The 26,016-nt window shown below is 38.7% G+C and overlaps 1 protein-coding gene across 4 annotated transcripts in view; it reads left to right on the top strand.

The window, feature by feature from the left end:
- LOC139726971 (diacylglycerol kinase beta-like) overlaps window positions 1-26,016 on the top strand; it is a 275,552-nt gene that overhangs the window by 76,459 nt on the left and 173,077 nt on the right. For 2 of the 4 annotated variants that reach the window (XM_071638126.1, XM_071638248.1), the window contains exons 3-4: window positions 19,680-19,729; window positions 20,872-20,923. The exons of the other annotated variants lie outside the window; for them this stretch is intronic. The gene's annotated coding sequence lies outside the window, so the exon portion shown is untranslated. The remainder of the gene's footprint in view (window positions 1-19,679; window positions 19,730-20,871; window positions 20,924-26,016) is intronic. 4 annotated transcript variants of the gene reach the window in all.

The raw sequence follows: 26,016 nt of genomic DNA, 5'->3' as shown, positions 1-26,016 counted from the left end.
GTCGACTGGTGCGTGCGGGCGGGTTGCGCTACAGTGCCGACCGCGGGAAACGTCACGCTTTTCCGAGATCTGGACGAGGCCACTGACGCGTATCCCCGCGGATACCCGCGGGTATACGCGTTCAGTGGACGAGTCCATCCGCCCGCACGGATAATCCATCCTCGGGAATTTGCGTCTCGATTGACGCGGGTTGGACGAGGGTGGACGAGGGTGGACGAGGGTATTCAAGGGCACATTCCCGTTAAGCTTTATTTTGACCGCTCAATCAAAATACATTTCATGGAGTTCCGACTTTGCCCATTTTCATCAAATTCCGATTTCAGGGGCTTCTTTTCGATTTAATCACACTCTGATGTCCACTGCCTTGATTGTTCGCTACTTTCTAAAGAAGTACACCTGCGGAAGTTGTGCACATGCGTTCATCACTCAAGTATCAATAATTATTAGAACATATCGACATCGGTTACGATCATCTCGCTATTCACGACTTTTAACGACCTGCGCCACCAAAATTTCATTGCTGAAAATTCGGTGGCCCAATCGGGCTACAAAAAAAGTCGGATGTTTGCCTTTACTTTTGAAAATGAACAGTGGTAACAGTCGGCTCCGTAAGACGCAAAAATGAATGTCGCATGTTTACTTTTGATTTTAGAAATGAATCACGGTGACATTTGACTCCGTATGATACTGGAATAAATACCGAATGTTTGCTTTGGCGTTCGGAAGTGAATGATAATATTCAACTCCGTAAGACGATAAGATAAATGCCGGATGTTTGCTCTTACGTTCGAAAGTAAATAGCAATAACATTCAGCTCCGGAAGATGCTTGAGTAGGCTATATGTCGAATGATCCCTTTGACGTTCGGAAATGAATAACAAAAATATTCAACTCCGTACGATGATAAAATAAAAGACGGATATTTGCTTTTACTTTCGAAAATAAATAGCAATAACATTCGGCTTCGGAAAATGCTAACATAAATGTCAGATGATTGCTTTTACGTTCGGAAGTGAATAGCAGTAATATTCTGCTCCATACGATGCTAAAATAACTGTTGGATGTTTGCTTTTAGATTTCGAAATGAATAACAGTAACATTCAGGTGCGTTCGGTGGTAAAATTAATGTTCAATGATTGCTTTGATGTTCGGAAATGAATAACAATGACATTCAACTCCGTATATACGTTTATAAAATATACAATGTATATCTGATGTTTGCTTTTACGTTCGGAAGTAAATAGCAATAACATTCAGCTCCCGAAGATGCTAAAGTAAATGTCGAATGATCCCTTTGACGTTCGGAAATAAATAACAAAAATATTCAACTTCTTACGATAATAAAATGAATGACGGATGATTGCCTGTACTTTCGAAAGTAAATAGCAATAGCATTCGGCTCCGGAAGATGACAAAATAGATGTCAGATGATTGCTTTTACGTTCGGAAGTGAATAGCAGTAATATTCTGCTCCATACGATGCTAAAATAACTGTCGGATGTTCGCTTTTAAATTTCGAAATGAATAACAGTAACATTCACCTGCGTTCGATGGTTCGGAAATGAACACAATAATATTCAACTCCGTGTATACGATGATAACATAAATGTCTGATGTTTGCCTTTATGTTCAAGAGTAAATGGCAATAACATTCAGCTCCGGAAGATGCTAAAATAAATGTCGAATGTTTGCTGTGACGTTCGGAAATTAATAACAAAAATATTCAACTCCGTATATACGATTTTGCGTTCGGAAGTGAATAGCAGTAATGTTCTGCTCCATACGATGCTAAAATAACTGTTGGATGTTCGCTTTTAAATTTCGAAATGAATAACAGTATATACATTCAGCTGCGTTCGATGGTTCGGAAATGAACACAATAATATTCAACTCCGTGTATATGATAACATAAATGTCTGATGTTTGCTTTTATGTTCAAGAGTAAATAGCAATAACATTCAGCTCCGGAAGATGCTAAAATAAATAACGCATGTTTGTTGTGACGTTCGGAAATGAATAACCAAAATAACTCCGTATATACGATGATAAAATAAATGTCTGATATTCGGTTTTACGTTCGAAATATAACAATAACAATCAGCTCCCTTCGACTTTCGGAAATGAATGATAATAATATTCAACTCCGTACGATGTTTAAATAAATGTCGGATGCTTGCTTATAATTTATATTGCTATGTACTTTCGCAAATAAATAGCAATAACATTCGGCTCCGGAAGATGCCAAAATGATTAATGTCACATGATTGCTTTTACGTTTGGAAGTGAATAGCAGTTACATTCTGTTCCGTACTATGCTAAAATAAATGTCGGATATTTGCTACATGTGTATTACATTTCGAAATGAATAGTAACATTTGGCTGCGTTTGATGGTAAAAAACAAAACAAAAACAAAACAAAACAAAACACACACACACAAAAAAAAAAACTGTCTGATGTCTGCCTTGACGTTCAAAATTCGGCCCCGTACGATATGATGAAATAATTGTCAGATGACTCATTTCACTTTCGCAAGTGGACAACAGTGACATTCGGCTCCGTACGATGATAAAATAGATGTCGGATGTTTGCTTTTATATTTGGAAATGACTAACTGTTAAATTCTGCTCCGTATACGACAGAGCTGCCGACCTTTCGAAGCACAAATTAGTACTCAGCAGCTCCAAAATTTGTATTTTCCACCAGAATTCGTATTTTTTTCAATCTCCCTCTTTTTGCTATGAGGCCTACAGGCTCTAAACATTGATTGATTGCTTTCTCGCAATGTGTACAAGTGCAAGTTTGTACCTCCAAAATCTTTCTGAGCTGATTATGGAAGCTTCCATTTTCTAGCAGGGGACGGGGAATGCTTGATCTTCTCAAGAGAGCTTCTGTGTGAGCGGATGCAAAACTCTGTTCTGTGTTTCCAATTATGTACTATCAAAACATAATCATGCGTTGTTTTCAGGCTTTTTTCATTTTATTGGATTTTAAACATCAGTATTTTTCGAAGTATTCCAATTCCTTTTCCCCTGACTGGAATCGGAAAGTCTGCTATAACGATGATCGCAAAATGCCGCGCTGTGTGTGGAAGCGCCGATGTGGTGCAAACACGTGGCTTCATTTTCAAGTTTAAATGAATGCGCCATGTGCTCCTGCCTATAAGAGGTTACTGCAAGTTCGATGGATCGAATGCGCCATAGCTGAGCTGAGCTGAATGGCTTGTTTACGGTAAACATGCAATTTACGTTCGATATGAAGAAATCATTACGTCTTTCACGAGGGAAAAACACACAAAACAAACAAACAAACAAACAAAATACACCCACGAACGAATGTTGATAGCCAAAACTTTGAAAAGTAATAAGCAGTTTTGATGCGCGTGAACTGAAATTAATTGTCATTACACGTTGTATTTTGCTGTCTAACCAGGTGATGACTGCATCTCATTGGACCTTCTCGTAGTGAATTTGTCTGGGCATACGAGACCTTTCATGTATTTCTGTGATTGCATTTTTAATTGACTAAATAATCAATCCTTTTGTTATTGTTCAGGGAACATTAGATATTCGATCAAGTACACTATAATCGACTCTTCGATGTTCCCTACTATGCGCCAAAAGAAAGGCTATAGACATAGAACCATGATATCTTTGGAATTTTTCCTTTAATTCAACTAATGAGCTGGTTCTTCGATCGATATTTCCAGGATACTTACACGCTGTTTATTCCAATGCGCGCATTCTTTCGTCTGGCACGCACCTGGGTGTGGCACCTGCTTTTGTGGAAATTTCCACAAGGGAGAGGGGTGGGGTGTCAAGTTTCTTCGAGCCGAAGAGACTGCATACACAATCTCTTCGCTTTTATTTATTGTCATTCGTGTTTTCGCCTTATTCTTTGCTGATATTGAACATTTAGATTTAACTTTACGAAAGTTGCTATAGCACATGGTTCGTTTTGTTGTTAGGTGTACGTAATTTCTTTTTTTTTATCATTCTTGAGAGGGGAAAGAAGAGTAAGGGGGAAAGAAGACTAGAGGGAAAGGGAAATAAAACAAACGTCACGTACGCTGAGCATTCACAGGAAGCCGTCTTTTTACACCAGTCACCAGCATAGTTATCATCACTATCAGACATCACTCAAGATCATTTTAGCCTTTTCCTATGATCAACATTAAGAAACACGCATAATCCCTCGAGATAAATACCTAGGAACTCAATAATAAATACAAAGTATCAACACCTCCCAACAACACAAACATTTAGAAAAGACAGCAAATAGCACATCGAAGCGACTGGGATCAAACTCCGTCGCTTCGATTGCAGCGAAGCGGAGAAATCGCCGTTACGAAAATAACAGTGCGAGACACTAAGAGAATTACGTTTAAATACTTCAAAGTATAAAGGGAACAGATAAAGTGATATAAAATGTAAGAAATCGTACTAAACGAGGTGTGAGAAACGACGGAAATAAAACGAAGTTTAGTAGTAAGCTTAGGCCCTAGCAAAAGTTTTGCAGCACCGAAAGCTACGCGAAAATAAACACACATATATAAAACTCGGTATTGCGACGAGATCCTATGGGATCAAGTCAATAAACGATACAAAACAAAGGAAATTGATTCATTTTGACGGGAAAATAGTTTGTTATAAGTATTCTGTTATATGAGATCTCCTTTAATAGGCCTAGAAATAATCGAGTTCCACGATACTCTGGAAAGAAAGTTCGAACGCTTTTCACCTGCACATATACTGCAGAGGGCAGTGCACATCAGTCATCAATACACGAACAGAAACTCACCTCTACAACTTCCTCGCAGAAAATGATGCAATAGCGTTATAAAAAAAACAGACAACACTCTAAAAATCATTTCGTACTTGGGAGGCAAGGGACAAGAGGATGAAAAGAAGAGAAAAAGAAGCAGACATTGCACAACGGGACGCTTTCACCCCGCCTCATACGGTACTGTAGTGGCAGCTGGCTACATGCCGGCGGATACTGTTTTAGAACAAAAAACGCCGCGGAACGCTATCTGCCGCTACACCGGCCGGCCACACATTGGGATACCACGGCGATCCATGTAAACATCCAGGGTCCGTAGGCGACAGGGGTTCACGCGCGCGAAGTTCTGTTCGGTGTACACAGTACGCAAGCAGCGATATGCCTGTGCGCACATTTTTCTATTCAGCGCTTTCCACATACGGTGCGTACGCGTTGCATCGATATCCCAGCTGAATACAGATAACATGGCACATGCGACGTGCGTTTGCTATATTTTTACCCATTATTTTTCCCCACTGTGAATTCGTACTTTCTAAGGACGTTTTCATATTGTCGTATTCCCTTCGATTTTTCGTATACGAATTTTTCGGAACGGTTGGCAGCTCTGGTACAATGCAAACATAAATAACAGATTATTGCTTTCACATTTGAAAATGATTAATGGTATACATAGGCTCAGTATGATGCTTAAATAAATAGAGGATGTTTGCTTCACATTCGGAAATCAATAAGGGTAACATTCAGCTCCATAAGATGCTAAAATGAATGTCGGTTGTTTGCTTTTATACAGTGTATTTGACAATGATTAACGGTAATATTCAGCTCCGTAAGGTTCTAACATACTATAGTAAATGTTGGATGATTGCTTTTACAATCAGAAATGAATAGCGGTAACTTTCGGCTCTTTACAATGCTAAAACAAACAATCTGGAAATGCTCCCACTTTCTCATCCCAAAAGTAAGCTATGACCACCTAATAGCATAGGCATCAACTTTTATAATTATCTATAAGCCTATTTGCTAAATCTTAGAATTCAGAATAATAGTGATTGAGATGATCTACTTTGTATTCATTTATTTTAGACATGGGTACCTGTCACGTCAGTAATGCTTAATAATTGTTTTTAGTAGGACCGATTTAGTTTTTCCTATGTTTTTCTTGATTTTTTTGGCCACCAAAAAAAAAAGAAAAAAGAAATCAATGATTTTGGTGGTCAAAAATAAAAATTAGTTTGGAGCCCTGCGATATCATTGGGCTCATCATTACTTAATCTTTCCCAAGATACGCTAATATTTATATCATCAATCTGCCGACGTCATCCGACAATTCATGATTCAAACCTTTTTTTTTTTTCATCGTCCGTAACCCAACTTTGAACACAGACAGGGTATTCTTTCTCATTCTAGAGTAATGAAGGAGCGCACTTTCGGCTGTGATCTAAGTCCTATTATCATCATGAGTTCATGTCGCCGTTTAGTGATCTAAACTTCAGCTTTGCTGAACTGTTCAATGTCTTGAGCAGGAAGCGAAAACAATGGCTGGACTAAGGAACCTTCGTTTTTAAAAGGGGGAAACAAAAAACAACACTGAAACCGAACAAGCCGGCCGAGCATTGTTTAGGTTAACCACGCGTGGTGATAATCGCGCCCATTGATCGCTCTGTCCAGCTGGCTTAACCCTATTCTAACTGGGAGGAGTTTTTACTGGGGGTGACCCCCCCCCCCCCCCCCCCCCTTCAGATCTCGGCCACCGATCGCGCGATCGCTGCGAAATTTTTCCTGAAGATAGAGCTGGATGTCAACTACAAGATTACATGGTCATACAATAGAAAAATATTGCCTTTCTATTTTTAATAAATTGATTATGCAAAGTTGTGCATGAAATCATATTTTCACCTATAACTCCATAAAAAAGACTGAAGTATTGCTAAATTGTTGTGTCAAAATTCCTCAAAATTTGGTCTCAAAATATGCGGAAGACTTCAATGAAAAAAGTTGTGAAACGACGCGGCAAAATCTTTGCGCGTTGCAGAATCGTGACGCGAAACGGGGGGGGGGGGGTCAATTTGACCCATTTGACCCCCCCCCCCCCCCCCCCACTCAGTTAGAATAGGGTTAAGAGTATGCATATTGACCAAAAATAGTCAGAGGGATGCTAATTTACTCTTACAAGCTATCGCTACTATTTAAGTTGAAAACTGGAACTTTCTGAAAGGTTAAAGATGATCGTAAAATCAGTTCTGGCTACAGGATTTTATAATAATTATAATAGCATACAACATGTACCAAGTTTTCATCGTTTACCTGTCTTATCACTCCAAAGCAGTTCAGCTTAACTGTTGGCTTATAGAAGTGATCATCAATCGGTAAGGATTAGTCAGATGAATTCATGAATTCACTTTATGCATCACGGCTAATCGAACTATTCAACATCGTTGAAGTAACCATGCTTTTTTATTTTCATAGTTCAAACTATTTCTTAACATTTATATGCAAAACGAAAGTACTCTACACGTTTTTCAAAATGCTCAGATCGTATAAAATTGTAATGAGTCAATTCCACAAAGATTGCATTACAGCAACCTTTACTGACCTAAACAAGTTTTCTATAGAGCTATCAGTTCTATTATAATGGCATTCTGATAACTTCGACTGCGTTTTGAACTCGTACCGAGCACAGCATTCAAAACAACGGGTTCCTCAGGTCCTCTTTAGGTACTGGTATACTTGCTAAAAGCATTCTCTTTAGCTTCCATTGACAACAACATGCCATGGGAGGAGAATGGAAGCGATCAACTTTCTCGGTAAATGAGGCTTTTCGTATATAGCACACATTGCGTGCCTCTTTCTTTTTTTTTTCTGTTTCTGTTGTTTCAAACTACACTGCAGCCGACACACAACACAAACACACCAAAGTTTACATTCAGGCAACCGTATTTTGGTATTGGTTAGAATCGAATTATATCTGTCTTGTGATTGGCTAATTATCTGTAGAAAAAACAAAACAAAACAAAACAAAGACAAAAACAAACAAACACAAAAATGCTGAAAACTGCTTATCGAATATCAGTGGCGTGCCAAAGGAGTAAAATGGAGTCTATACTCTAAAGGGGCCTGAGCTTTTGATTCCAGAAGAATCTTCGTCAGAGGCAAAATGATAATCAGGCAGGGAAAGCAATCACATTATAAAGAAGTTCACACAACACGAACAGTCAGGGACAGGCTAGGGACACGGAACAAAGAAAACAAAAGGAGAGGATGGGAGGTCATGGGCAAGGAGGCCAACAGGTGAAGGGAGGGGGATTAAAGCAGGAGGGTGGATAGACAAAAGGCATAGGAGGGTCAGTGATAATCCTGAGTGCCATGGGGGTGCATCCATTTACGAATGAATTTTCTCACACACCCAAGCTGTCGCCATTTATGTGTGTGCGATGAAGCGTTAACGCCGTCGCTAAGCAGGACTGTTGCATCATGGGGGGGGGGGGAACGGGTTGTGAGCTTGAACATAACCTGAACTTTAAGGGCGATTTTCTTTTTTTTTTCTTTTATGACTTCTAGGGATGCGGAAAGGGGTTGTTTTATATAGTATTGTAAAGATAAAACTATACAATGTATGTAGAATTCAAGTATTTATATATACATGTGTAGACATGCCTAAAATTTCGTTTACTGCGACATACGCATTTCGACCGAGCGCATCACGACCTGTATGGACTACGCACATGTATTCTTTTATCTTGCGCTCTGCTTTTGTGGGAATTTCTTCAAGCATAGGTGTCAGGTTTTCCTACGTTACGTCTGCGGTCATTAATTCCATATTTGTTAGTTTGTCTGCTTTCTTATTCTGTGTTTTATGCATTTTACTTGAACTTAAAGGTCTAGACATTTCGTTTGCTAAATGCACGCGAGTCACGTTGCATTGTATGATGTATTTTGTTTCGTTGACCATTCATGAGAAGCGTTTCTTTGAGCAAACTCTCTTTTCACACCAAAATCACTTATAGAAGGTAGTCATCCACATTGGTTATCAAAATAATAATTCCGTCATTTTCCTTTCGTTCAGAAACAGGAATCAGAATTACATCAAAATTACATCTCACAGCGATAATAGGGCCTACTAGAACCAACTCATCGCAGCAAAATGACACATTACGGTTACGAGGACATACACAATGCTTGAACAAATTACTTTGCTTCAAAATGTAGAAACAGATGAAGTGACATAACAAGAGAAAGGGCGCACCGAAAGAGGTACACTGTATCAAGATCAACTAAGATAAACTCTAACAAAAAAGAAGAAGAAGGAGGAAACTATTCCCCCCCCCCACACACACACACACACGCACACACATACACACAAACGAGTAGATACACAATAAAAGGTCATATGTTTACCTTTGGGAGCAGTGATTTAAAAGATGTTTTAGATATCACATGTGATGCATAATAGGTCCGTTGTGCAAAGCATCCTACATAATTTTTTGTAATAAAGCCTAGAATATAAGGAGATATCAGTATTTCTCTTATAGATTGTAAAGAACCTTCGGAATTAGGACCTTTGTTTCATTTTCGGATTAACGAACCTTCGGCATAACGAACCTTATTTCATTTTTTGATAAATGAACATTTGGAATAACAAGTTACAAACCTCATATTTTCGGATTAACGAACCTTCGGAATAGCGAACTGTAACCGTTCACATAGTGTACTGTATTCTCGATCATACGGATTCAATTTTTTTTTTTTCCAGCGGTTGTTTCTATCCCTATAACTCACATTTCAGAACTATGGGGGTTTTGTTTCATGTACGTGGTGAATTAATACGCCTTTAACGCAAGAGCAAAAACATGGGAAAGTTTGAATGCTTTTCACGTGCACATCGTCACATAAAGAGAATCAGGTGCTGACGGACCATAGAAGTGTCTCAAAATCAATACTGCCATGCAGCTTGCACCAAAATCACAATTCTGATAGGTATTATCCCGTAACAGGGGCGGATCCAGGAATTCCGTAAAGTGGGGGCGCGTTTACAAAATTAAAGGGGGCGCACGCACCCCTCCCCCATTTTTTTTTATACATTTCTTTTGTTTCAACAACAACAAAAAAAAAAAAAAAAAAATAAAGGGGGGGGGGGCGGGCGCCGGTTGCGGTCCTCCCTGGATCCGCCCCTGCGTAACCAAGTAAGTTTGAGAGAGAAAAGTTTGAGCCAAAAACACAGCGTTGACAAGTACTACCACAAATTGCATTTTAAATATGGTATATAGTACACAGTACGAGAAAGTATACAGCACGAGATCTCTAGTTTGATTTTCATTTCGCTTCGAATAGTAGACGAGCAGTGACAATCCGTCAAAGTGCAAACTACAGCTAGGGCCTAGCGGCACAGTTTACAGGTCTACCTTCTGTTCACTGCATGGTACACATAAACAAGAACAAAAGCGTTTTCTTCTTTTTCATGTTAGCATGGGGACGATAGTGAATTAAGTTCACCAAGATTCAATGTTTGTAAACAAGAAAGCAGCGCGTAGCAAAGACCTCAGATCGTTGTTATAGCACACGTGCATCTATTGTGGTAACATTTTAATCAACGCACTAACACCATCTGAACATACTGAACGATCATGCCACACAATCACTGTGAAGGGGAAATGTTCAGCAACAACAAGAGCACGAGTATGTAGCCTACCATATGTACTGTACGCGCATTCATTCCGTGAGTGCCAAATACAAGCTAGAAACACACGCAATAAAGAAACATTGCAAGTTCATGAACTGAGGGACCTTTTTTTTTGTCTTATATCTTAACAAGATAAAGACGTTGTGATTTCGGGTGCTGTTCGTTATTCCGAAGGTTCGTTATTCCGAAGGTTCGTTTATCCGAAACACATAAATTCCCTAAACCATAGAGGTTCGTTAATCCGAAAACGAAAAAAGGTTCGTTAATTCGAACATTTGCGGCGTTATTTCGAAGGTTCGTTAATCCAAAAATGACATAGGGTTCGTCATTCCGAAGGTTCGTTAATCCGAAAATGAAATAGGGTTCGTTATCTCGAAGGTTCGTTGATCCGAAATGATATAGGATCCGAAATGATATAGGGTCCGTAACGAACCTTCGAAGTAAGTCGAGCTTTGTTTCATTTTCGGATTAACGAACCTTCGGAATAACGAACCTTATTTCATTTTCGGATTAACAAACCTTCGGACTAAAGAACCTTACTAACGAACCTTCGGAATAACGAGCTGTAATCGTGATTTCATATCCAATTTGTTTAATTGGACCTTTTAAAAGCTATGATTGTATCGAATCATTGAGAGCAATGAAATTTAACGGCCTTCTGTCCGCCGTATCAAAAGTGTGATGATAAAGGGGATGTGCGCATTGTCATTCGAAATACATGTAACTACAATATATATGTCATGTAACTCTACATTTAAGTAATTAGTCTGATTATTATATAGCAACTGATTTTGGGATTGATAGTCACTACTGACAGTTTTTATTCTGGTAAACGGCACCTGTCAATCTCACAGGCCTCAAGTCGAAGCACTCACACGTCATGAATTGACCATAACGTAAAAACGACAGAACTCTACACACAAGAGTTCTGTGATAAAAACACGCTGGGCACACAAGATGAGTATGTTGGAACCACATGGCGCACTCACTGCTGGCAGGGCAAGCACGTGCTTTGCTCATCGAACTGATCGTTTTTATAGCGATCATAATATCGCTGCACAGCAGAGATTCGTATTCCAATGCACAGTAGGCCTACTCTCTCTCTCTCTCTCTCTCTCAAAAAAAATAAAAAATGAAAACATTCACACTTGAAGGGGTGGATACATTTAAAACGGAGTGAATTTAGAGTGAAATTGGAGTGAATTTTGAGTGAAAATGTTCATTTTCACTCGGAGTGACCTCCGGGATCACTCGAAGATTTTGGAGTGCTATTGATGTAGCGCGATTCCGCTGCTTAAGCATTCAGTTTTGCTCATAATCATTAATTTCAGCCTTCTTTTTTTTTTCTTGGAAAGCAAGCACTCCTTAAAGAGGGAAAACCCCGATTGGACAAATTGCGACGTAAACATGCATTGACATAGTTATGTGATACGTATAAACAATTTATCATGAAAGGAGAGAAGGGTACCTACAGTACATGTATCCAAGATAAACATTATGCATGCACGTGTAGTACCACTTCTCGGGGACTCGAGTGAAGTTAAACGCAGCTTTGTTGATTATATAATGCCACTCTGGTGGTTTCGCCATACCCTTCTCTCTCTCCTACGTTTTCTTTGTTTTCTCCCTCTCTTTGTCTTTTTCTTTTTTCCCTACAAATCGTGTACTTTAAGAATAGACAGACGGTGTTAAACTTCAACTCAAGTGGCTTCTTAAGATCTGCGCCTCTTTCATCCATCTTAGGGACCGTGACACTATTGTGAATGACACAATTAAAAGCATCACACAAGGACTTTCACGCCTCGTTAGACCTTTAAGACTCAGATCTTTTTCTTTCTTTTTATGTGTGTGTGTGTAGACGTGGACGCCATTGGGAAATATCAAGCTCGAGACAATAAGTGGCCACTTACAATATAATGACCGACCGATGTTGAAGGTAGATTAAATCAGTAACTAAGTCAGAAATTGGGGAACCAGTAAATAAATAGGCAGCGATCGACACTTCGACGGTTTGCCAATCTAATGTGCAGCGATCGACGTCGAAAGTGTCAATCAAATATGTTATTTACGGTCGACGTCGAAGGTTGATAAAATCAGTAAGCAGCGATCGATGTCGAAGGTTGATAATCGGATGGGTGCTGTTCGTAATATTCCGAAGGTTCGTAATTCCGAAGGGTCGTTAAATTCGAAACACACAAATTCCCTAAACCTACAGGTTCGTTAATTCGAACGTTTGTGGCGTTATTCCGAGGGTTCGTTATTCTGAAGATTCATGAATCCGAAAATGAAATTAACGGAACAATATACCTTCTGAATAACGAATCTTCGGACTAGAGAGCCTTCGGAATAACGAACATCGGAATAATAGCTACCGATGTGTAAGGTTGATGAAATTATTAAATAGCGACCAATGTCCAAAGTTGATTAGGTCATACCGTCCGACGTTAGTGATCGAGAAAACTATAAAGTAGCGGCTGATGTCGAAAGTTGATAAAATAAGGACAATTAAATCAAATAGGTATAGCGTCCATAATGTCGAGATCAAATAAAATTGAGCAGCAACGAAGTGTCGAAGGTTTATGCAATCAACTTGGTATCGCACGACGTCGAATGTTAAGCAAAATTATCTGATTTATCCGACATTTGTTTTAGCATTGTAAAGAGGCTAAAGTTACCGTTATTCATTTCTGATCGCAAAAGCAATCATCCAACATTTACTAGTATTTTGACACCTTACGGAGCCGAATGTTACCGTTAATCATTTTCAAATGTTAAAGTAAACAACCGACATTCATTTTAGCATCTTACGGAGCTGAATGTTATCCTTTTTCATTTCCAAACGTGAAAGCAAACATCCGCTATTTATTTTAGCATCTAACTGAGCCGATTGATACCGTTAATCAGTTCCAAATGTAAAAGCAACAATCTGTTATTTATTTTAGCATCGTTCGGAGCAGAACATTACCGTTATTCATTTCGAAATTTAAAAGCAAGCATCCGACAATCATTTTAGCATTGTACGGAGCCGAATGTTACTGTTTTTTCATTTTGAACGTCAAGGCAGACATCAGACATTTACTTTACCATCAAACGCAGCTGAATGTTACTGTTCTTCATTTCGAAATGTAATAGCAAATATCCGACATTTATTTTATTATATGGAGCAGACTGTTACTGCTATTCACCTCCAAACGTAAAAAGCAATCATCTGCCATTTTCTGGGCATCTTCCGGAGCCAAATGTTATTGCTATTTACTTTCGAAAGTAAAAGCAAACACCCGACATCTGTTTAATCATCATACGGAGTTGAATATTAGTGTTATTAATTTCCGAACATCAAAGGGATCATTCGACATTTATTTTAGCATCTTCCGGAGCTGAATGTTATTGTTATTTACTTTTGAACGTAAAAGCAAACATCCGGCATTTATTTTTATCATCGTACAGAGTTGAATATTATTGTTATTCATTTCCGAACGTCAAAGCAAAGATCCGACATTTATTTTAGCATCTTCCGGAGCTGAATGTTATTGTTATTTACTTTTGAACGTAAAAGCAAACATCCGGCATTTATTTTTATCATCGTACAGAGTTGAATATTATTGTTATTCATTTCCGAACGTCAAAGCAAAGATCCGACATTTATTTTAACATCTTCCGGAGATGAATGTTATTGCTATTTACTTCCGAAAGTAAAAGCAAACATCCGACATTTATTTAATCATCGTACGGAGTATTATTGTTATTCATTTCCAAACGTCAAAGGGATCATTCGACATTTGCTTTAGCATATTCGGGAGCTGAATGTTATGGTTATTATTTTACTTTCGAACGTAAAAGCAAACATCCGGCAAATTACTGATACTTTTCAAAAGATTTTCGCGAATCGATTTCAGCTAATTTCCTTCATGTAGCCGATGGTTGACGGGAGAGTTTGATTTTCATATCATTAATTCCGCGCTGGAGCGCTCGGGCAAATGCGGGTGTTTAGACGAGCGTGAAAGTGCGGGCGACTTCCCTCGTCTGTACGCGTCCAAACGCCCGCGTATTACCTAGTACGCCCGGACGAAAGGGCTTCCCGCATTTGCCCTAGGGGTTTTCGTGACGTTTCCCGCGGTCGGCACTGTATGCCTAGCCGCTTCTCCTGACATCCTGGTCACTGATTGGTCGGTGAGGAGACCGCCGTCGCTGTGTTTGAATGAGCATTACGGGAGTTGCTAGGGCTTAACTTCTATTGTCCGGAGGTGAATACTGACTTGCGTGTCTCTTGATTGTGATTGCGTCGCAAGGAGAACTTTCAGGGCGCTTTTCTCGAAACAGTGATTTCCCAGACGTCTTGACATGCGCTCTTTGAAACATCGATATCTCCGCAGCCGATTATTTTTATAAGACATGTTATATATCAATTTCAAGCAGAAAGATTAGGGAATTGTGTCATGCAATTTTCAAATAATCGACCTCGCCCGACTTTAGGATCATTTTGTTGTAGCGGGTCACATATAGTACAATGCAATTCATCTGTCAGGCTTGCATCAAACCTGCCCTTGTTAATGGGTAATCCATTAGATCGACATCTGAATTTACTTAATGTAATATAATCTTTCTTACACAAGACCTGTAATTACTTCTCAAACATCAAATTATCCTTCAGACATTCTATAATTTGCACAGATTCTATGTTGCTGCTCTCCACTCTTGAATAAACATATCAAAACGTCTAACTTTTGAGGTGTGTGAAATCCATGCAGCACTAAATCCACCCCCTTGTGCTAACCACACATTCCCTAGCCCTGCATGATAAAAATATTTGCGATAGATAATAACCATTGTGATTTTGATGGGAAGTGTATGTCTCCTTGTAAATGCAGAAGAAATTTGAAAATTGTACATGAGTGTTTGGTTTCTTTTCCCTTGACTAATCTCAACCAGAATCCTATCATTCAACATTTAATATGGTAGTACAGTGTTAGACGTCTGACATTATAGGGGTCTAACGTTAGACACCCAGATCTAATCATTGATAGGTCTAGTAACTCGGCCTAACCCTGTTACTTAATTAAGTACCAGGTACTTTATCTACTAGACCACACAACAGAGTAGCTAACGTTAGAGTTAGACCTAACGTTAGATCTTCACCGGTCAGTGACAGTTAGTGAGTGTTTCTGACTGCTCTGGTACTACTACTAGTAACTATTCTAGTGACTATCACTTTTCAGTGTCAATTTCAAATTATCATAATTCATCATGAGTTACGGCTGTCTACCTCAGGAACTTACTGTTGGGTCTACTCACAAGACAAACGGGCTTGATGAAAACTGAGGGAATAGCATGCAAATTCAGCCTGATTCTGGACCGGTGTTCTGATGATGATGTTCTGTACAATGTCGACGATATGTGAAGGCCTAATGGCTGTCGAAAGTCAGGTGGCTTGAAGTGTTCTTCACACAACCTTGCGTTCGGGTTTACAAGCCGGTCAAGCTGGTGTTCCGGCAAAGTGGTGCAATGTAGATAATAGGCATCTTTAACGTAAATCAAGAGTCAATCGAGTCATGATTGCCAAACGCTAAGCTCCTATATACCGGGCACATCATCTGGCGGTCCGGCCGGCCGGCCAGGCCGGGCTGCTACGATGCTGTCTAGTAGTTCGGTACATAACTAGTCATGTCGCGCTATCCAGGCATTGGAAAGACACACGTACATGTATGCATGTCCACCCAGGCGATACCGATAGACAGTATTCGATATAGCTGTGTGCAGACGGAGGCAAACGAAGGAAACGTGCACACACCGATGGTCGATGCACGGCTACTATTTTCAGATTTGGCTACTATTGCAGTGCGCACTAGTGCATGCTGATTTATCAAAATTAACATTTCACAGTTTGGGACATTTTTTGTGATGGGATAGAATTTTCTCTAGAGTTCTTAGGACATGCTCTCACACCTCTCAAAAATGAATTTCTGGGTGCAGATACACTTTAACACTATTCTTTGTTTTGATTCTGCAGGATTTAAGCCAACTTGAAAAACATCTTAGCAGGCTGAACACACAAAAAAATTACTTGACCAAAAATTCATTTTTACAGTACACAGTTGGACATTCATTTTGGCTATTTTTCTGTGCTCTGTGAGTAAGTGGGCAACATGCATGTCATTAAACCTTCTAGCAGGATTGTAGGTATTTTAGGAACAGTCACTCAAGTCATTATGGCATTTTCCAGGTGCCTGAGGGATTCAATAGAAATACATTTTTAGTTTGTCCATACTCTCAGCGGGACATTTTCATTTCCAGATTATTCAAACAAACATCACATTTAGTAATTTTCATCGTTGCCCCTTCACTCATTTTTCTTGCTACTTTAGGCCACCTGGGTAGCCATTAATGGCAGGCCATGGGTGCTATGTCTTGCTACAGTTAAAGGAGAGTTTGACCAAAATGTATGTATATTCACTGAATGCAGAAATAGTAGAATACATCAATGAAGTTTGAGGAAGCTGGGACAATGTATCCAAGATTTTTGATTTTTTTTTCTAACTTTTGTGGTTGAGTTTACATGCCATCATGGCTTGATGATTTTTTTGTGTGTGGAAAAGTTATATATGTGCAACATGTTACTGACATAATGTTGATGGTAATATTGTTCCCTATGACTTCGAAAAATATGAAAGTCAAGTGCTTTTTAATCATGTGAGAAAAACTTTGCTAATGTGTTGTACTGATATTTTGGCTTTCAGTGAATCTGCATATTATTATTATTTGGGGCATATTTCCCTTTAACCCATTGTCTCTATTGGAACTGTAATGTCATGGTATAAAATCTTTTGAAAATTATCACTCATTGATCTCCAAGATAAAGGGTAAAGGTAGGGATGCACCTTTGAGCGTAAATATCAAACCTAAATTTAAGCGACAATGTATGTATGCCATGTATCACCAGCTTTACTTATTTTTTTTTCTCTCCTAAAATTAGTGCTTGATGCTGTGCTTTGTTGTAATAAAAAATGACAGCATTGCCAAGTTGTCATGTTTTTCTTTTCTAATTAAATCTAATGGAGGTTCTTTCCAGCTTTGTTTCCTATTGTTTCTCTCAGTAAACTTGATAAAATGTTGCTAATTGTGTGCTAAAAGTGATAATTGTCATGTTCATGCAGTTATCCCTTTGTCCAAGATGATTTTATCTTCATATTCTATGCCAACATCTCGGAATTTTTACTGTTATTCTACTGTGTTTGTCAGAGCAAAGGATATGTGACCATGCATCACAAAACCAACAAAAAGTTGCATGCACTGATTTTGTGTTAGGACTGAAAGTTTAGGGTCATAAAACGAACAGAAACTTGTCTTTTCAGCAGTTTTTCTTGAACACTTTTTGGTGGAATAGTATGATTAGGTGTTTCTCATATAGTCCTCTTTTCATTTCTGAAAAATCCTGTCAATACTCTTCACTTTCAACTCCAATAACTTTAGAAAGAATAATGCCACTGCATTGAAAGTTGGCATTTGCTCATCTACAGAATGTGTTGATAAAGCAAGCTCAATTTCAGCCTAATCTGATAATCCCTCTGTTGTTGCTCTGGTGGATAACATGCTCTTTTTTGTTCAATTCAACACACAGCTAGCACAGCTTGGTAAAGATTATAGTGCTTGAATAAACCCTGTACTTCAGAGCTTCTTTTCTCAGTTCACACTTTCCAGAGTGTGTGCTTTCTTTCAATATTAGGATAGGTTGATAGGAGAGTCCATTTGAATTGAGTTATACATCATTTTAAAGGGATTGTACAGTACTGGTAGAGGTGAGGATCATGTTTATAACATTCCTAAGTGAGATAATGAGAAACCTCTTATGAAATACGAAAGAGCATGTCATTTCAAGAAGGATTCAATGTTTATTTGATGAAAATTGGTTTTCAAATGGCTGAGATATCCAAAAAAGTGATAATGATAAAAGGCGTCAGGCCACGCCTTTTATTAGGATCTCTTTGCTTCACCTTGTTTTTGGATATCTCAGCCATTTCAAAACCGATTTTCATCAAATAAACTTTTGATACCCGTTAGAATTGCATGCTCTTTGACATCTCATAGAGTGGTTTCTGAATATCTCGCAAAATGTTAAAAGCTAAATCCTCACCTCACCCAGAACTGTACAGTCCCTTTAAAGCTTAAAGGGATCTACAGTTTTGGCTGAGACCTCACTTCTCTTTTCTAACATTTTTTTTTTTGCGAGATAATGAAAAACTTTTTATGAAATATGAAAGAGCATGTAATTTCAAGAGGAATTTGTTTATTTGATGAAAATTGGTTTTGAAATGGCTGAGATACCCCAAACAGAGCGATTGTAATAAAAGGTGAGACCCACCTTTTATTATGGTTGCTTTGTTTTACTTTGGTTTTGGATGTCTCAGCCATTCCAAAACCGATTTTCATCAAATAAACTTTGAATTCGTCTTAGAATGGTATGCTCTGTACTATTTCATAAGTGGTTTTTGGTATCTCGCAAAAAGTTTAAAGCCCAACCCTCATCTCCACCAATACTATAGCATTCCTTTAAAGTCTGCTCTTTCAGAATCTGCTCTTAACTAAAAATCCACGTCTGGCGACTTTTTGTTGGTTTTGTGATGCAGGGTCACATATGCTCATTTACTAATACGGGTTCAAATATTGCAGTGTATACTGACACTTCCTAGCACTGCTCGTGAATGTTATATCAGTGGTGTTATTTAACAAGCAAAAATATTGAGGGCCACTTTTCATGCCAAATAAGGTAGAGAAATAAAATAGATAAAATGAAACTTAAGAAATATGATAAGACTTTATTTCACTGCAATACAGTGAATCTAGCCCACTTAGTAATGACATTGAAATGTAATAAAGATAGCCCTTTGTGTCAATGGAGTGAAATAAAAATTGTGACATGACTCACAGCAGTCATTAGTTTGTGAGTGTGTGTATGGGTGTGTGAAAAATTGAAATGAGATAAGTGCATTTACAGGCTTCAGTTCAGTTCCAACCTCATGTTCAGTTTGTGTGTCAATCCAAGTGGCTGTAGCCTAAGATTGAGTGTTATCATAACTGTAAATTACTTCAATCTAATATTCTGTTATGGAGAATCAGTGTGGTGGCTTTGTGAACAAGGGAAAATATTCTCTGTTGAACATGAAATCTTGAAAAAGCTCAAAATTTGCGATGAATAAAGACGTATCTCACTCCCTCTTCTCTTTCAAAGGGCTTGACGCGTGAAGCAGAAGAAACTGCGGAAGAGCTTTCTGTAGTAACGTACGTGCCTAATTCAATTAGCACTAGGCATTAGTGACTGTTTATTAAATTACTTTAGGTTGATAAATTTAATATAATGTTGTGTCAATCTCCTTGCTTGGCATCAGAATTTTACGGCTTTTCTGTTTCATGCAACAGTGAAAGTGATATAGTGACAATTAATTTTCTTTCCCTCCCTGACTCATTTATAAATAAGCAAAAACTGCTTTTTGTGAAAGGTTTTCTTGAAGAAACAGATCATTATATCACTTGAAATGGATTGAAGAGAAACAAATATCTCAAACAAGAAGTGGGGAGTAATCCTGATTTGATAAAGGAAGATCTGTCACTTTGGGAAGGTGTGAATCTTAAAAGAAACCTATGCTCCAAATAATGGTACTGCTAATCAGTGTCATTATTAGAATATGTATATAACTTATGTATTGTGCCAAAAGATTTATCTTGGGGCTCCAACAACTGGTTTGCTGCTGTATAGATTAGTGGCAGGAATGGGATGGTAACTCTTTTTTTTATTATTTATGGAAGAACAATGTGATTTTTTTCTCTCTCACACAAACAAATACATGAATGATCTCAAAAGTTGAAATTCACTGTTTTGTATGAAGAATCTGTACTTTTGAAGTTGAATAATTCTTTGGTAGGTTACCTAAAGAAATCATTCTTGCTTAAGATAGGTAAGGGATGTGTCAACCTTTCATGGTGACAGTTCAATAATTCATTTTGAGGAGAAAGTCAAGGCAAACCAAAAATGGTAAATTCATATCAGCAAAATGAAGTAAGAAGCAAGTGCTATTTCTCTCCCATCATGGAAAGCATGTAATAGCTCTCCATTGCATTCTATTCATCATCTCACTTTAAAGTAATCAATATATGTATAGTGTTTTTTACTTGCACTTGATGTTCATCCTGAAGACACTTGTTCTTGCATAGCTGCTGGCTAAAACCTGTATTGTCGCTTTAATTTGCTTTGCAACTTCGTAAAACATGGACAGCATGCAAATCTCATTTTTACCTGCTTGTTATTCTGGGATGTCAAGAAAAAAGATGGCAATTCAATGATATATGTAAATATGTATGTATTTATATATGTTTGTATATACATGTTTATATACTTTTTTATAACATACTTTTTTTCTTTATAGATCATTGAAGCAAGTGAACACATATTCCTGCCCGTAGGCAGCCCATAGGCAGGTAATTACAAGGAAATATATTGTACAGTCATAGTGTTACAAGTTACAAGACTTCAAAAACATTTATAAATTATGATAATAATAATCTCATGAATCTGTCTCAGAGCAAAAAATAGAAATAAAATAAGATAATACCGTACAGACATTACTTTTAATAAACGGTATAAAAATAATTCTGCACACTCATCCAATTACATAAAGCTTCCAAAATACACTATGAATACAATAACTTGTTAAACCCGCTAAGAATATTCTACTGTCGATACTATGCAAAGATATATATAGCTACATTATATAGATATGCATTTATATATGCATGTCATGTATTTTAGGATAAGAGGGAGAACGAATGTTTGTTTTTGTTTTGAGTGCTATTATTGCATGACCTTCAATGTCTGCTTGAATGGAATGATCTGATGTGGCTGAGGGTGTAGAGGGAATGACGATCAAAGGTAGATATTGATGTAATCTATGTATGCACTCTTATAATTACGAACTGTCCACCGCGTGACATAGATTAGAGGGAGGGTATAAAAAAGATATAGGCCATGACAGCAGAAGAGTTGCAAGTCAGGATTTTGAAAAAATAAAGAGTTGGTGTGGTGTCATGTGCAATATGCTGTGTTGCAAAAATGTGATAGGATTCTGTAGTTTTAGAGATGATTGTATGAAAGTGTTGGAATGTTTATTAATTATCACAGTATTATCAAGTATTTATAGAGAAGAATATCATTGCATGTTTGGAGGGGGTGAGGGTTGGGATGATTGGCTTCAGTTGTCTGGTAAAAGATGCTGCTGACAGATTGGCCTTTCTTTGAAGTTATCACCAAGTTTTCTACCAGAGATGGCATCAGTCAAGTGGTGTCTGAATTTCTTCTAAACTGTGCTCACGTAACCCCTTTCGGTCACATTGGCAACATATATGCAATCTCAACAGCATTTAGGAGGCATGGTGAGCCTGAGAGAAATATTCATTGAGTGTATGATAAGATGTTCCAGTAGTTTTCAGTAATATCTTATTGGATGCTTCAAGCTGTGTCCCTTCACCTTTCATCATTGAGGGATCTACTCAACACCTCATGTGCTCAGGTACCTATCTATAACTCACCAAGCGGTATTTTTCCCCCTCTCACTAGCATTGAGTTATTCTCTTTCCTCCCCCTATTTGTTAATTTAAGTTAGATTACCCACTCAGGCATAGCAGTGCTATATATGGTACAACAGAATGCATTTGTAACACTAGGGGGATTAGAGAGATTAGGTAATTACTATTCAGTGACTATGAGTTTTGAGACAATCTTTGTACTACTGAGCAAAGTTGGCACTCTGAAGGATGTGTGGAACTGGGGCACAAAGCTCAGTAATGGTCAATTTATAGCATAATAGCATGTACAACAAAACCCCTCCCATGCTGTTTGGTGCGTCTGTCCAGCTGTGCAAGAAAGAATGTATTCTTAATGCTACAAACCTGTAATAATGAAGCATTCACAACACTAGGGCTAACTATTCATTTTATGGCCCTCTGAAACATGCAGTGTAATGGGACAAAGAAGAGCTCCTTGTCTGGAGTAGAAATGCTCAACCAAAGCTCTTTTATATGCCTTCAGTCCAGCATCTGTTATGTTTGTTTCTTAGAGCGTGTTTCTACTGAGCGACGAAAATTCGAGGTGATGCCAGCCGATGTGTGGTGATACCGGCCGATGCCGGCCGATACCGGCCGATGTGTGGTGACACCTCAAATTTTTCCTCAGTAGAAACAGATCGGGTAGTGGCCGATGCCGGCTGATGCGAGGTGCTCCGTCGTCCATCTGTTGAGGTGGTCGATGCGTGGTGACGCGAAGGACGATTCTCAGTAGAAACACACCGGGTAGCGAAATTCGTGGTGTATCGGACGTCTAGAATTTCTCCCCGCGCTTTTCAATCGGTTCATCGCACACACTCCTTGGACACATGTGTACAAAATACGTGTGTACACACAGCGACCGTGTTCGCATCATGCTTTGTTTGTACCAACTCGCTTGTGTATGTGTTATAGGCCCTATACGTTACGTTACATGTGAATTGTGGCATTCATCGTCCATTGTTCGCGTGATAACAGCCTAACTTATTGCATTACTGAGCCCTCATCACTTACTTGATTTTACACCGCGTTATTTCATTTTATATTGTCTCGAATCGCGAGAGTACCACATTAGTATGTCGCAGCCTTGAGAAAATCTCAACTGGACCCTCGATCTCCAAAGATTTCTCATCAGTCAGTGGCAGGATACCAGTATGTTAGTTCGGGGTATATTGGATGGGAAGACGAAGAGAAATGGCTAATCAAAAAATAGCCGACGCAGTTGTAGCAAAGCAGGCAGGGTTCGGATCGTATTAACAGGCAGTGCGCACGTGACCCAAATCTGTGACTTAAAAATACCTGACTTCCGGAATCGCTGCATTTGCACGTCACCTTTGCATCACCTCGTATTTTATCACTCAGTAGAAACAGCTCGAGTGGTCGTAAAATACGAGGTGCTGCATTGGACAAAATTTGTGGCGATGCCAGGGATGTGAGGTGCTCTCAGTAGAAACACGCTCATTGAGTGTTGTGCACTCTGTTCAAACTGCTGACATAATCTTGTTTTTTTTCTTGGAATATCAAGAGTAGATTTGAACCAATCTTAATATTGGAACATATATATCTTCAGGTGCAGAGGATCTCAATCAGTCGCTCAAAATGGAACATTTTACCCCCAGGGGGATTATAATCGTAGTGTCTGTGTGATAGGGAAAAATTAAAGTGATTCTTTTCTTGGTGCCCAAATTTGATAGAGATGGAGTTTGTTTGGAATTAAAGTTTCTCATTGAGAAGAGAATGAGAGTTTCTCATGAATGGTCCAATTGAGTCAGGGGTACTGTGGGGATAGGCTTTGGTGGGAGGGGGTTAGGGATGTAGGTGGTCTTTAGAGCTGTAAAGATTTGAGAAATTCTAGATTGTCTGCATAATTTTGACAATACAGGTAGATTCATCCCTAACCTCACAGCAGTCATCAGAGAAAAAAAAAAATGGTTACAGCACCTCGTAGAATGCAAAGTGGCATTGAGAGCTTGTTTATGTCAAACTAACAAGCAGACTTCAAAGTTTTTACAGATGTAGGTAGGTCTTTTTATATGTGTATTGTAATGTGCCTTTATCCAATACAGCAGTGCCTTTTTCTGGATGGTACTTTTAGGGATATAATGATGGTCATGGTAGAGGATGGTCCAACTTTGATTGTGGGGGAGGGCATAGGACAAGTTATGGCAGGGTAATAGGGTTTAATGGAAATATCCATCAATCTGTCTATCAACATCTACATGTATCTATCTATCTACATACCTATCTATATGATAATGCAACTCAAATATGTATCTTTTCTCTATTCTGACATGGTGCCTGATTTCCAGGAATGTTTATAATTATCACAATTTGTTGACTGTACAACCTGTGCAATGGAGATAATATTCATTCTCATGTGTCACAGATGTTATCACACGCTTCCACCAGACGAAGTCACATATTCAGCTCTGTTGGTTTTACATTTTTGTCCTCTAGTTATTGTGTTCTGTTTCTGTTTGTTTACCTCAGGATTAGCATCTCAAAAAGTGCAATGGTTTACTTGTGATAGTAGAGCCCTATTTTAACAGAGCTTTTCAAACTGGAGTTACTGCGACAATGCTTTGGTAAAGTCAGGGTAATCTTTTTTTAACCCTGCCTGTTTAAAAAGTCCTAGCGAAATGTTGCTCAGACTGTCCCGGTATATTTTTCTTTTTGGTTTTGTAATCTCCTGCTGTTTTATTATCTGAGCCAAGGAATTTGTTCTCCAAACGTTGTCGACATTGCCAAGGTAAGGTCTGCTGAAACAGGGCTTGAGAGACATTAGCCCTCCCAGGACAAGACTTCAAAGAGCCTCTGATATTTCATGCATTGTAGTGGTCGATGGTGACGGTAGAGTTCATGTCGGGGTGAATGTGTAGAACGTTTAAGCAATGGTGTAAAGGAGTTTGGCTCAGCTTGGAGAGGCAATGTGCGGTGTTAATTGGAGTTATTAGTCTGAAAGTATGCTAAGATAATCACCCCTTTCACCAGTGCATGAGTGTGCAGTTAGCTGTTTTCAAACCATGTCATTAGCCCAAAGTTCATTTCATGGCATGGATAATTAATCCAATCTTAATGAAGTTTGGAGGGAGAGAAAGAGGGACAGATAGATAGAAGCCGGTGTGCCCTCAGACCGAAGAGCAATTAGGGGGAAATATGTATAGCACTAGCTGTCTTGTCATCTTACATCCCTGTGCTAATAAGTGGAGGTATGGTTGTCCATTTTGACCCTGATAGCATGGCAAAAGAGAATAGACAAAGAAAGAGAAAATGACCATGGAAGAGGGGGGGGGGGGGATGGCAGAGAGAGGGAGAAAGAGAAAGGAAGTGGGGTGGGGTGGGAAAGCCATTTGTTAGAAAATTGGAGTCTATTTAGGGTGGCCCACATTATAATGCTGTCAGTAAGCCTAGTGGAACGAGGAAATAATGGGTTGGGGCATATCAACTTCATTGGTGTTCCTAAGCGTGTCCTGTTGTCAATTGTATGCTTGTGTGTGGGTGTAGTTCTTGTGTGTGTGTTTTCTTCCTTTTTTTTCTGCTGTTTAATAGTAGGGTCCCATGCCCAGCCTGTGTTGTTCTGTGTGCAGGAAACTTTAATACTGAGGCTATATGGCATGCAAGAAGTGTGGAATGCTATACAATGTAAAGGTGCAGAGGAATTGGGATGGGAACAGGTATCTCACAAGGTCTGCTCAGGAAAAGAGATTCATTTGATTTACAAAGTAAGTCTTTCTCTTCTCTATATATTCATAGAAAAGTTAATTTTTCCCTGGTAGTATGGTGTTATACACTTTATACTTGTAAGGACCACTAATAATACACAACATGTAGGTGTGTATGTGTATAGCAATGCACATATTTTTTTAAAGAATATTATGTGGCCTTTGGAAACTTGCATCTGTGATATTCACCCAAACTATTCCTGTTGAAAGGAAAAATATATGATCTTGAATCATACATACTCTATGTGACAG

This window comes from Diadema antillarum, unplaced genomic scaffold, assembly GCF_040938485.1.
Source record: "Diadema antillarum isolate AM-2024a unplaced genomic scaffold, OU_Dant_1.0 scf00000001, whole genome shotgun sequence".
In the NCBI taxonomy this organism is placed as follows: Eukaryota; Metazoa; Echinodermata; class Echinoidea; order Diadematoida; family Diadematidae; genus Diadema; species Diadema antillarum.
The sequence above is the reverse complement of the archived record's forward strand: the minus strand, read 5'-3'. Positions and strand labels throughout refer to the sequence as shown.